Genomic DNA, 14,939 nt, shown 5'->3' on the forward strand with positions numbered 1-14,939 from the left:
GAAGTTTAATAAATTGACTTCTCAAAAATGACTAACTGAATTTGTTTTTATTTTCTTGCCAAGCAAAAGTGACTTAAATGGCCCTCCTGGACATTTTACGTTTTGTTAGTTGGTCTCATTCTCCTGTACGACTACGATGTATGTCATACCTTTAAGATCTCCTTTTTAAGACAAATTATAAGTATTTAATTTAAGAAATAGGGTAGGAATATCATTACCTAAGAAATACAAGATTCAAATATTAACAGTTGGGGTATTTAGATTCGCAGTGTAGATTATTTTGCTTTTGTTCGGTTTGAATAAAACATTTTTTCCGTAAATTGGTTAAAAATCCCAAACTCATTTTAAATAAAAGGTCGGGAGTATTATCACAGTTATCTACACTAAGTAGTTAAGTCTGTAACTTTTTTTTGGAATCCCAGGGGTAGAAACACAAGTTTATGTACCTACATCCTTTATATATATTTATATTTATTTGCCAAAATGTGACGGTCACGGGGTATTACCTTGCTTTAATTATTACGCCTACCTAAGATTTTCCAGTTGGCAATGTTACTATAATGAGTCAAGTTGGCAACAATGGCTCTCCCGAACTCGCGAGTGGGCAGACGGGAATTCGAGAGGGACGCGTTATCAAACCGAGGAACGTTCAGGAAAGTTGATGTAAACTACACAAGCTTCATCACCGGCACACCTGTCGCTGTGGTCTAAAAGAAAACCGGAAAACTCTGTTAGAGTGATCCGTGCCAGAATGAGTTGTGTGCTTTCTCTGTTAGGAAATATGTTTAATTTATTATTAGATTAAAACCAATATTTTTAGCTTTTCCATTTTTTTATTTGACCAGCGACCGGGTTTCGTCGTTACCGACATCATCAGACTGGATGATCGACATCACCAGTCTGATGATGTCGGTAACGACGAAACCCGGTCGCTGGTCAAATAAAAAAGTGGAAAAGCTAAAAATATTGGTTTTAATCTAATAATAAATTAAAAATGCAATTCCATCACGAAGTGTCAGTGGATAATATAAAAAAAGGAAATATGTTTGTTTAACTTAGTCTTAATAAATTGGGGAAATAAGTTATTTTGACCCCAGTTTTCTAGACTGTCTACAAAAGTATTTCGATATTTCGCTCACTCCTTTCAAGAACGTCTTAAATCAAAAAACTTGTTTTTTGAGGCGAACGTTTTTAAAGTTTGAAAATATAATATGATGTATTAAAAAAAATTACTAGCCACTTATTGAACAGTGCAACATATCTTTTTAGGTAAAATCTGACGGTTTTTTCTCCATTTGAAAAATATTAAGTATATTTAAAAATATAATTAAACAATACCATTTCTTCAAAATGCAAAAACAACACTTTCTGCCCTGTAGCGGGTAAATATTAAGTTGAAAATACGCCTCTTTTGCTGGGATATAGTACATTTTCTGGGCATTTTGAAAACACGCATAACTGAAAATTGACGGTTTTTGATTTATGACGTTCTTGAAAGGAGTAAGCGACTTGTTATACCTTGTTTACGTGGGCAGTTCAATGAACACGTAGACTGACGTCATAAAACAAAATGTACACATATTTAGAAGTTACCTATACCTGGGTCCCCTTCAAAGTGCCTTTATTTCATTTTATTTATTTATTGGAAAACCAACAGAATATTAACGAAAATAATAAAATAAAATAAGAAATATTAAAAAAATCTAATTAAAGGTAGACTGACGTCATAAAACAAATGTACACATATTTAGAAGTTACTCATGTTTGGGTCCCTTTCAATGTGCCTTTATTTTATTTTATTTATTTATTGTAACACCAACAGAATATTTATGAAAATAATAAAATAAAAGAAGAAAAAAATGTAATTATGGGTTTCCACTTTAAAATAATCTAAAAAATGGCTTGTAAATAAGTATAACTATTATTTTTTGATATCTCATCAAAGATGAAGAAGAATATGGAAGTCTGGTCATTTACGGGGCTTACGACCGTCATAGGCTGGTTTAAGTGATCACTTTACACACGTGTAACATTCACCAATTTTACCCATTATTGACAACCACACTACTCAAATTCTTGGAAGTTCTATATATATGAACCAATTTAGAAACCTTGTTCATGAATCACTAGAACTTCACTAGAGACATCTATTGGTGAGATGTAAAGAAGCTTTTTATTAAGCAGAAACCCTTATATGTATTAGTATGTGAGATCCGAATCCTGGATTATAATCACACACATGAGAAACGCCAGAAAATACCATTTTCATTTTTATTATTAAGCTTATAATTTGACCAGATAATTTATTTACAACATTTTGATTGTGTCCACACATTTTTGACTCACTCAAAATTTGGACACACTCAAAATGTTGTAAGTATAACTATATAAAAAGTATAAAAATGAAACATTACTATCAGAACTGGACATACACACACACATTAGTATGTCCCATAATCAGAAAATATTATGCATTATCGTTTCATCTTGTATTTAGTATTATAATTAGTATAAATAACTATTAAAACGAAGTTTCTATGACCGAAAACGTTAGAAAATGACTCTTATCGTTTTAAAATAAACTCAACATTTAAATGACACGACGATAGGAGACACCACTTTTCGTACTAACTTGTGAAATGTACAATTATTTATTCAAACGTATCAGTTATTTTAAAATTTACTTCAAAAGCTTTTTAGCTTTTCTTCATAATAATTTGATATAACCCACTATCGAAGTGCAAATAAATTGAAAATTTATTGTGTTTATTTAATGATTCGAATCCTCAGCCATGTGTTTGGTATTTGATATTCTGAGATAAAATTTAATGCATGATTTTTTTTTTAAATGAACAAATATTATTCAAATGATTTGGAAAAGATCTGAGAATATTCACAAACTGTGGCGGACATACATTCCACAATTTTCACATCCTTTGAAAAGAAAATAATTGAATATTTATTTTTACAGAATAGATATAAAGAAAAAGTTAAATCTACAATTTTCTATTGTAATTCTATCTTAGAAATATTCTCAAAATGCTATGATTAAAAAAAGTAATCAATTTATAAGCTTTACATAAATAAAAATAAGTCTCTCAGTATGTTCAAAGTTAAATAATTCGTTAAGGATCTTGGATACATTTAAAAATCAAATCAACCATAGATTCTGTCCAGAACTCATACATAAAATGACGTGTGAATTATGATATGTGAGTTCCAAAATATTGGGTAGTGTGGTTATGAATCATGGGTAGAATGGTGAATGTTTCGGGTGTATAAAGTGGTCGTTTAACCACCCTATGACGGGTCGTCAGCCCTGTAAATATCCACACTTCCATATTCTTCTTCATCCATATTGAAATGTCAAAATATAAAATATATTCTAATAGCACTGGCTATGACGGAAATGCCTTAAATTAACGAAAAAATATGGAACAATCTCTCTTCAAAAAAATCTCGAAATAGTTATTTCTAAGTATGGAAAAGTGAACAGTTTGCCAAGTTTTTTGCATCATTCATTTGGCTTCACACTTCACAATTTTAGCATAAAAATGGGAATGAATTATTCTTTATTAAATTTAGAAACTAGAATTTAAAATGACGAACGTTGGACGGATTAAAAAAAATTGGCACTTAAATTTATTTGAAAGTAATATTCAGAGACCTTTTTTATATTTGAATATTTTAATTTAAGTAAATGGAAATCTTTATCTGAACACGTGGTCCTTAGTGGGTCAGAGGTTTATATAAAAATATGAAAAACACAACATAATACCCAGACCAATCAAAATGATTCGTCTCTCTACTCGTTCAAACGTACAAATGTCTTTCACCAGTGTCTTGTCGTTGAATGGAGTTGCATTTATTATTTACCTTTAAAAGCTTTATACATGTGTAGATCATTAAGTGGATTTTTGTTTCTTCTAGTTATTTTTTTTTATCTGTGTTGGAAACAGGAGGGATAAACTAGTGTGAGCCAATCAGGAACTTCTCAGCATTGCTGGAAGAAAACCACGTAAAACTCCTCAGGAGAAGCCGGACTGTTGACTGTCGTCATTAGGCCTTCCATTCCACTAGGGTTCAGCATTTTTTATCTTAGCTTGGTTTATGGTACCAATGCCATTCACTTTTTTATCATATATGATACCACCTCTCCTGAGAGTTCCTTGTGAACTAATATGGATCCAATGTCGGATAGGTCCTCACCCAGGCTCCTGGAACGCGCCTCCAGCTGTTGTCTTTGAAAGCTGAAAAGGGGGCGAAGCATTGACAGGCGAGGGACATCTTGAGGTGATTTCAGGTTGAATCTAATAAAATATTTAAAAATAGTAATATGTAGAGTCCTTCGACCTAAACAACAATGGTTTTCTAAAGATAACTCGAAGTAGCAATGCCTTCTTATAATATTTACGCATGCCAAGCGTCCTCAACATCATCCGAATATTCTCGAACTTTTGGCGTAACAACAGCTGCCTCGCTTCTCATAACCTATCCTACTCTCCACGCCGGTTCTAAAATATAATATTAGTCATAATGAGTTCACAAGTGCCAACTTTACGATTGGAAATGATATCGCCGACGTCCGTGCATTGGAAGCATCAGCAAATTGAGGGTTGGAGTGATTTATTAGGGCTACATTAGAATTACGACCGTTGGTCATCGGCATTGGTGAACGAATTAATTTGCCCGATGATTTTTGGCCCTTGATGTACGAAAAGTGACAATTTTGATATAAATTCAATACAAACTTAGACGTTGAGAATATGTATCACATTGTATCAAACGTAATGCGATACGTATATCTGTATTAATAAAAACGTACATTTAGACATCACCTTAAATAAAAAAGAATATGCAAATCTTTACCATGTTTACGGGAGTATTTTCAAGGCTTAAGCTGGTTTAAATTATTGTTTTACAGATTTGTGAGATTCGCCCTTCTGTCCATGATTTATAACCACACTACTCAAATTTCGGAAGTTGCATATATTGTATTTTATATCATTCAATTGACATTTTTTCACATCCAACTCATTGGCGAACATTTTGGTAACTCAACCTAAACAAAAAAGAATATGGAAGTCTGGGTATACAAAAGTTTAACGACCTGTTATATGCTAATTTAAGTGATCACATTATACACCTGTAACATTCTACCCATTAAATAATTTTACACATTTGTAAGTTGATCACTTAAATCAGCCTTCGACGGGTCTTAAGTCCTTTTATATTCTGCGCACTTTTATATTCTGCTTCATCTATGTTGAGATGTCCAAACGTAAAAATGAGAAATCCAGATAAGTGATCAAGGATTTGCATGCAAAAATGTACCCAAAAATGTTGTGAAAAGCCCACATGTTCGTTTGTTCAAAATCTTAAATCTCCTTAAGTAATTCAGTTTTGAAATTTAAAATACGTTGCATTCAAATGGGGCCGTTTTAGGCGCTGTGTAGACCTGCCCAAAACAAAGACAATAACTCTCAATTGATAGTCGACGTCAGGGGGACTTGACATGACAAGCACGGAAGAAGAAGATTATATCTTCCATAGACACATGAAGGCGTTTTTCAAACAATATTACTAGCTAAAATCTAAAATAAAATTCACACCACTATAACTTACTAAAAGAAAACTAAGTGCTTTATTTATTTTTCATAGATGACCACGATAAATTTAGCTTTTAAAGAAGATCAAAGTGTTTCAAGATAACATTATTGTATTACCGACTCGGATGGTATTGGTATAAGGTGACTTTGAAATATAATTCAGCAGCTGTTAATATTCCAGAAAGACCGAAACGTTACGTATTTAATGTGCATATTTAATGTAATTTAATGGACTTGTCTGTTAGTACGAGTCGGATCAGTTTATTTAAAATCCAATGTGGGTTTGGGCAAATTTTCTTTAGGTTTGGCAGTCTGTTTGACGCCATTTACGTATGTATTAGCAGTATTTTCTGTACGTCAGCATTTTTAGGCAGTGCATGTGTGTGCGTGAGTATATATATATATATATATATATATATATATATATATATATATATATATATATATATATATATATATATATATATATATATATATAAATATATATATATATATATATATATATATATATATATATATATATATATATATATATATATATATATATATATATATATATATATATATATATATATATATATATATATATATATATATATATATATATATATATATATATATATAAATATATATATATATATATATATATATATATATATATATATATATATATATATATATATTTATATATATATATATATATATATATATATATATATATATATATATATATATATATATATATATATATATATATATATATATATATATATATATATATATATATATATATATATATATATATATATATATATATATATATATATATATATATATATATATATATATATATATTTATATATATATATATATATATATATATATATATATATATATATATATATATATATATATATATATATATATATATATATATATATATATATATATAAATATATATATTTAAATATATATATATATATATATATATATATATATATATACATTTTGAGTGTGTCCAAATATTTGTTCACAAATCTGGACTTATCTTCACTCACGCAACACACAAGTCATTAACACAGGAGTTATTTTTTTACATTTTTTGACATCTCAACATAGATGAAGAAGAATATGGAGGTTTCGGTATTTACAGGGTATAGTAACTGTCATAGTCTGGTTTTCGTGATCACTTTGCACACGTGTAACATTCACCATTCTACCCATGATTGACAACCACACTACTCAAATTCTTGGAAGTTCTATATGTATGAACCAATTTTGAATCATATTTCTTGAATCACTAGAACTTCACTAGAGACATCTATTGGTGAGATGAAAAGAAGCTTTTTATCGAGCAAAAACTCTTTTATTAGTATGTGAGGTCCGAATCCTGGATTATAATCACACACATGAGAAACGCCAGAAAATACCATTTTCATTTTTATTATTTTATTTAAGCTTATAATTTGACCAGATAATTTATTTACAACATTTTGAGTGTGTCCAAATACTTGTTCACAAAATCTGGATTATCTCCAATTACAGGAGTTATTTTCATATTATTTTTTGACATCTCATCAAAGATGAAGAAGAATATGGAAGTCTGGGCATTTACGGGGCTGACGACCGTCATGATGACGTGTGTGATTATAATCCAGGATTCGGACCTCACATACTAATTTAAGAGTTTCTGCTTAATAAAAAAGCTTCTTTACATCTCACCAATAGATGTCTTTAGTGAAGTTCTAGTGATTCAAGAACAAGGTTTCTAAATTGGTTCATATATTTAGAACTTCCAAGAATTTGAGTAGTGTGGTTGTCAATAATGGGTAGAATTGGTGAATGTTACACGTGTGTAAAGTGGCCACTTAAACCAGCCGATGACGGTCGTCAGCCCCGTAAATGCCCAGACTTCCATATTCTTCTTCATCTTTGATGAGATGTCAAAAAAAACTACTAAGTTGTATTTTATTATCAAAAACACATAATAAAATTATATTGTGACAATTGTTTCGCCTTGTTAGAAATAAATTGATAACAATATCGGGAATCCCATGTTTTGTTTAACCGTTTAATGAATAATAATTGTACTATATTTTCTGAATGGAAATGTTCCAAGAATAATAAGCTTATTATGCAAAGCTTTATAAACACCTTTAACCTTCCCCTCCCGGTGATATGTATTTACTAAAGCTTGACTTTTTAAATGAGAATATCAATATAAAATATAGCAAATACGGGCTCAGAATTTTTGTATTCCTCCGTAATATATTCATGTATTACATGAAAGTATTCCAATATAAAGTTATTCACTTGCAGCGACGATATTAAATAATTTGTGGAAAAATCGGGAATATAATCACCAATACACAAACGTTTTTCATTGTTTGCTTGAATGAGTTGCTTTGTGTATACGCGCATGTCGTTGCGAGTTTAGTAGTGTCGCTGCGCTAGCTATTGCGACTATTTAAGATGTCTTTTTTCTCGTTTTCAGATAATTATCAGAGCTAACATTATAAAATTGTTACATTTCAACTATGGTCAATAAAAGCAACGTTTAGGAATGTTCACATTTTTCCTGTTTTTAAACCACATTTTCATATGGTGTACAAAATACATAATCACCAGTGCACGCGGAAGTTTTTAGCACCGTAAGGGAAAGATATATATGGAGTGTTACACTAAGTATTATCCTTGGCTCTACCCGACCCAGTTTCTCCAGGGTATGCTTGGCTACAATAGTTTAGAGACTAGAAGGAATGTGTATTTGATTACGCATTTTTATCGATTGTTGCGCGGTATGATCGATAATCCTGAAATTATCCGGAACATTGGTCTGTATGTTCCCGATAGTTACCTAAGACAGCGTCAGCATAGATTGTTTCACATTCCTATACACAGGACCAACCTGCCGATGGTTATGCCTGTAGGAAGAGCTACCGCTATGTTGAACAATATCACATTGGATATTGATCTGTTCCATGTGTCCGAAGGAGTTTTCCGAAGCGGGATTCTTCTACACATTTAAGTATTCTTGCTTACTTTTAATATATACGCCTGGAATATTGTTTGTTGTGTATACTTATATTATTTTTTTGTTGAATAAATTGAAATTGAATTGAAAATTGAATTGAAAATTGAAAAGTGTAGGCCGTAAATGCGAGGTATGCTTATATCAAATTAAAAATGATATATGGATTACATATAACATTTAATCCTAAAAGGTAATATGGTAAGATAAGATAAGAGGTGTCCCAAGTGAGAAATTAGCGTACAAATTCAATATTTCAGCATTTGAGTTATCTGTAAGTTTTTAGCACCGTAAGGGAAGGGTTTAAGATGGCAGAAGACCCAAGGAACTACACATGATGTGTTTGTTTATTAATATGTCAGTCAGGGCACTGCGTTAGTCACTCTAAAACCATTTAGCTATGACTCAATTACTAAGTTAAGTTGGAACACAATGCTAATATTTGTGTACTGGCATTTCATATGGTATCTTTAGAATGCAGCTCAGAAAATGTGGGTGGTGGCTGTACAGCACTTGTCTGTGATAGTAATACCGTAAAAACTTATACTTTCTTAACTAAACTAACTTTGTGATGGTAGTATAAGTAATTTAATGAATATTTCGTAGTCATACAGGAGAAAATGACCAATGAAAATTTTAGTATTAAGATAAAGTCTATTTAAAGTATTTTTTTTCTTGTCATTCAGGTCACTGATTACATACTTCCGATAATACTGATAACAATATGAATCTTCTTATTTTTCAGTACAAGTTGATTACAAAAATAAATTTTAATGATACCATGATTTTTTTATTGACTTTAAAGTTATGACGTTGATATGAAATGTTATAGACGTTGAAGATAACTTGTAAAAAGGATCCAAGAGCATTGCACAAATATGTACAATTTCCAGAAATTAATGCAATATAGATGCTCAATAATAGGCAGAATGGTGAACATTTTACACGTGTATCAAGTGAAGAAATCACTTAACCCAGCCAAATGTTAGGTCGTAAATAAGATGCTCAAGATCTTATTTTTTTTTAAATGACAGGTTTTCATCTAAAATTAATAAACCTATAATATTTTATTTTTTTAGCTGAAACGCCTTCGCAACCGCTCTTGGTCAAACAACTTAATCAAGAGCCCCTAATAAATCGAAGAGCAACATTTGTATATTTTAAAATACAATTAATATACGTTAAAATGTATCGCTGAAAGTCAAAGAGAAAATTCTTTACAACAAGGTCAAAATTTCTCAAAAATAACTCAAAGACCCACATAAAATTATACTTGTTTTTCTTTACATTTTACGCACGTATTATTTTCAAATTACTAAGGATTTGACATATGTAAATCATTCTATTACTAACCTAAGAAATAAAATACTCCCACAGGTCACAATTTTAGACGGCGAAAAGGTATAATTTGAGTGCTTTATTAACCTTATGATACATCAAAATGATTTACGTTCCTGCACAGGTGCTAGAGAGTTTTTACTCCAAGGATGAGTAGTTTTTTCCGAGTATTACGCAACGCAGTGGTATTAATAATGTGGCTATGTGTCGCACAAAATAGGTCAATTTACCTAAAAATAGTTCATTGATCGAATTATGGTATCTATGTACATTTTTCAATGTACAAGATACAAAAAAAGGTCAGTGAAGAGGTTGGTTCATTGATCAAATTATGGAATCTATGTGGATTTAAAAAAAATACAAGATACAAAAATAGGGTCTGGAAAGGGGTCAGTTTACTTATTAAATTATGGAATCTACGTACATTTTTCAAAATACAATATAAAATCAGGAAGGAGGTCAGTTCAGCAAAGTAGTCGGTTCATTGATCGAATTATGGAATCTATGTACATTTTTCAAAATTTAAGATACAAAAAAGATCAGCAAAGTAGTCGGTTTATTGATCGAATTATGGAATCTATGTACATTTTTCAAAATTTAAGATACAAAAAAGGTCAGCAAAGTAGTCGGTTCATTGATCGAATGATGGAATCTTTGTACATTTTTCAAAATTTATGATACAAAAAAGGTCAGCAAAGTAGTCGGTTCATTGATCGAATTATGGAATCTACGTACATTTTTCAAAACAGAAGATACGAAAATAAGGTCAGCAACGAGGTCAGTAAGTTCATTGATCGGATTATGAAATCTATTTACATTTTTCAAAATACAAGAAACTTATTATTATATTTTTGTACTTGTAAAGTCTATGTAAATAGGATGTAAGGATAAGGAAGGCAAATGTGAAAAATAATCTATCTATCTGTCCATATTTTATTTCAGTTTTACTCGGTAAATACCACTATCTCTTTAAATCTTTTAATATCTCAAATGCCTTAAAATTATAATCAGCAAATTTTGAAACAAAAGAAATTCATAAAAACATAAATAACAATACACACATAATTAACATTATGATAATGACTAAAGCCTCCCCTCTAGTGTTTATGTTCTCACTGATAAAAAAGGGGTAAAAGCTCCTACCCCCTCGTCATCCTTCGACGTCCCAAGGACACAACTCGATGCGGAATACATCGAAACATGTGTCACAATAGATTAAAAGAAACAGTGGTATTTATTAAGTAAAACAACATTTTGAGTGCGTCCAAATACTGGATTATCTCTAATTAGGAGTTTTATATAATCCAGGATTCGGAAATCATTTACAAATTAAAGAGTTTCTGCTCAATGAAAAGTTTCTTTCATCTCTCTTTAAATGTCTCTAGTGAAATTCTAACACCATGTTTTCGAATTTGAACAATTTATATCGTAGAAGTTCCAAGAATTTGAGTAGTGTGGTTGTCAACTATGGGTAGATTTGGTAAATGTTACACGTGTGTAAAGTTACTTCAACCAGCTTAGGACGGCCGTATGTCCTGTAAATGCCCAGACATCCATATTCTTATTCATCTATGTTGAGATGTCAAAAAAAGAAGAAGTTAAACTTAAATTAGAAATGAAAATACACCATTTTACACTGGGAACGTGTTTGAGACATCTGTGTCGGCAATATTCTAGAACAGCCATACTCAACCTGCGGCCCGCGGGCCGCATGCGGCCCGTCAAGCTTTTTTGTGCGGCCCCCAACACATTTATTATCAGGAACATGATTTACAAAATCTGGCATTCTATAAATATAGAATCGTATATCTTGAGATTTATTTCGACTTTGACGTACAGACATGGAAACCCGAAGAGGATGGTCGTTGTCGTGTCAACATCAGATCTGGTATAAGAGTGTTGCTACTGCACACGCTAGATTTATTCCCAAAAACCAAACATTTGACAGACAAATATGCGCGCTATTATTATTCTGTTTTGGTCATATTTTTATAAATCTCAAATGGTTTTCCAAAAAAACGGGGGTGGTGGGTTTCATGATATTTTTTGTCATACCAGTATAGTGTTGCGGCCCGCGTAGCTTTACAAATATATGTATGCGGCCCGAAGAAAAAAAGGTTGAGTATCATTGTTCTAGAACATCGATACCTAACAATGTCTCTCGTTCTAAGAATACCGTTTGTTAAAATTAGTCTTCCAATATTACGTCTGGGACGACAATGTTAATAGATCGAATCACAGCCAAAATATATTTTGAACTTGTTTACAAAACTAGGAGCAATGAAGCGTGTCTTTTTATTGATTTCTTTGGCACTTTTTATTCAAGTTTAATTGTGTCTAATATGTAATTGTGGCATACGGCGATTTATAGCTACGATTAATATTCGTAACATCTCATTGAAAATAGGACTCTACCAAGAGACATAGTATTTGAAAAATGTAACAAAATCGCAATCTATCAAGGTCTTCGTATAATTTATCGACGTAAGAAAAATATTTTATGTATTCATTCTTAATCTCATTCACACCAAATGGTGCATAGGGCACCGCATAACGTTATGTTGATTGTTAATTAGGTGAAGGCAAGGCGATCAACCCTAGGCTTCAGGTACCAGTTCTGAATGATAATAGAATGAATAAACATTATAATAAAAATAAAATCATTTACATTTATTTTGAACCAAGAAATCGAACTTAAGACTAACAGTATGGTAGCAAAATTCATTACACTCCATTATTAAATATTCATCATCATAGATGCAAAAATTTATGGAGAAAATTTAAAAAGGTCTTCTTATTCTTCATCTTGTTGTAGGCTTTGTGGCCTGGCCATACAAGTCGTTGGTCCAGTAAATACCACGTATTTCATTATCGTCTCAAATGACATTTTCATTTATGTTGAGATATTACCACATTTTAAGCACATCGTAGTTACAACATTTTGAGTGTATCCAAATACTTGTTCACAAATTTGGATTATCTCAAAGTATAGGAGTATTTTTCTTATTATTTTTAGTCATCTCATCAAAGATGAAGAAGAATATGGAATTCTGGGCATTTACGGGGCTGACGACCGTCATAGGCATGGTTCATCTCACCAACAGATGTCTCTAGTAAAGTCCTAGTGATTCAATAACAATGTTTCAAAATTGGTTCATATATCCAACTTCCAAAAATTTGAGAAGTGTGGTTGTCAATAATGGGTGGAATTGGTGAATGTTACACGTGTGTAAAAGGATCACTTAAACCAGCTTATTACGGTCGTCAGCCCCGTAAATGCCCAGACTTCCATATTCTTCTTCATCTTTGATGAGATGTCAAAAAATAGCATCGTATTAAATTTTCATTGTCATTTTCTCATTTTCATGAAATACTATTTTCTCGAATCAGATAAGATTTTCATCCAGAATTATGGTGTACAGCACATCAGTAATACCAATATATAAAAAATAACTATCACTCAGCCAATTGGCATCAAACCAAGAAAGATTGATTCAATAACTTCTTTGTATGTTTTTTCAGATCTTTTCAGTTCATTTAGAATGTTTGATTAGCACCCACTTTCTGCAAATCGCCTCAACAATGATCCCTCTTTCAAAGAAAACGTTAAAATTACTTTTTATATCTCCCACACCTTTACGTTAGAGAGATTTATAATTTAAAGCTTTTATTAAAAATACCATTTTTGACTTTTTAAAAATAAATATATAACATAAAATGTAGTTGGTAATAGGAGCAGGGGAATGTCGAGGAAATCTTGACATGATCAAGTATTTAAAATACTTGAAAATGGTCAGGTCAGAAGTTGGAATAATCGGCGGGTATGTATGAGGAGATGCATGAATGTAGAAGAGGCGTAGAATGTTTGCAAAGACGGAGTGGTATGGAGTTCCATTCTCTCTGCCTTTCCCTTCGGGAAGTTCCCTGATGGTTATTTAATTGATAACCATACTACTCATATTTCGCAAATTTTTATATAAACTTGAATTGAAAACATTATTCGTACTATCGAGTGTAACTTCGCAGGTGACGTGTGTGATTGAAATAAGTAAGAATAATTTGCAGAAATTCTTCATTTATGTATTACAGATACTTTTTTTACAATTATTTCACATACTAGGAAACGCCTTAAAAAGTTATACATTTTTCTCTTAATCTTTTCTTAAACTTGTATTTGTATTCACGAATTCTTTCTCTATGTTTCTACTTTATTTTGCTGAAGTTTTATTTATTTATTTGAAATCAAATAGCAAAACAGAAAATATTAGTTAACACATAAAAATATACAAATTCATATAACATAACACAATTCTTTGTCTAGTAAGAATGTCAATGCTGTTATTCTATAAAAGTTAGTGGAATTATTAGTAATGTATATAATGTTGTGAAAACTTGAAGAAAAACGAAAAAACCTTGAATATATTTTCTTAAGTAATACCAACAAAGCTTAAAATAAGTTGAAAAATAACGATGCTTCTAAAATAAATCTAGTAATACCAAAGATATTGCCGCGGACTTAATTTTGTTATTTACTTAAATTATTTTTCTATTCATGGCATTGGAGCTCGGATGATGAACGCTCATCTATTAAACCGTCGAAATTCTCCCATCTCAAAATAAACCTTTATTTATCTGAGAAAGTCCTGTGTACATATCGTATACATATATTTATAAAATGAAATCTTGAACTTTCGAGAAAAATAAGATATGACGCGGACCACAGAATAACCCAACAGAACAACAGTCTAATATAGTTGTGGTCATAGACGTCTAAAAAATTATATATTTGTATTCCATCTTGAGATTTTATTAGTTTACATAATTATTTTTTAAATGATTAAATTCTTATATGCTTTCATCGAGAGTACGAGCTATTGCAATTTATCATAAAATGCAAAATAGAGGGTCGACGAGGTGTGTGTGCAAAAGGCAGATCTCTTAGGAATATACGAGATTTGAAA

The sequence above is a fragment of the Brachycentrus maculatus genome, unplaced genomic scaffold, assembly GCF_059751285.1.
Source record: "Brachycentrus maculatus isolate JH-2025_06_01 unplaced genomic scaffold, ASM5975128v1 h1tg000049l, whole genome shotgun sequence".
Taxonomy (NCBI): Eukaryota; Metazoa; Arthropoda; class Insecta; order Trichoptera; family Brachycentridae; genus Brachycentrus; species Brachycentrus maculatus.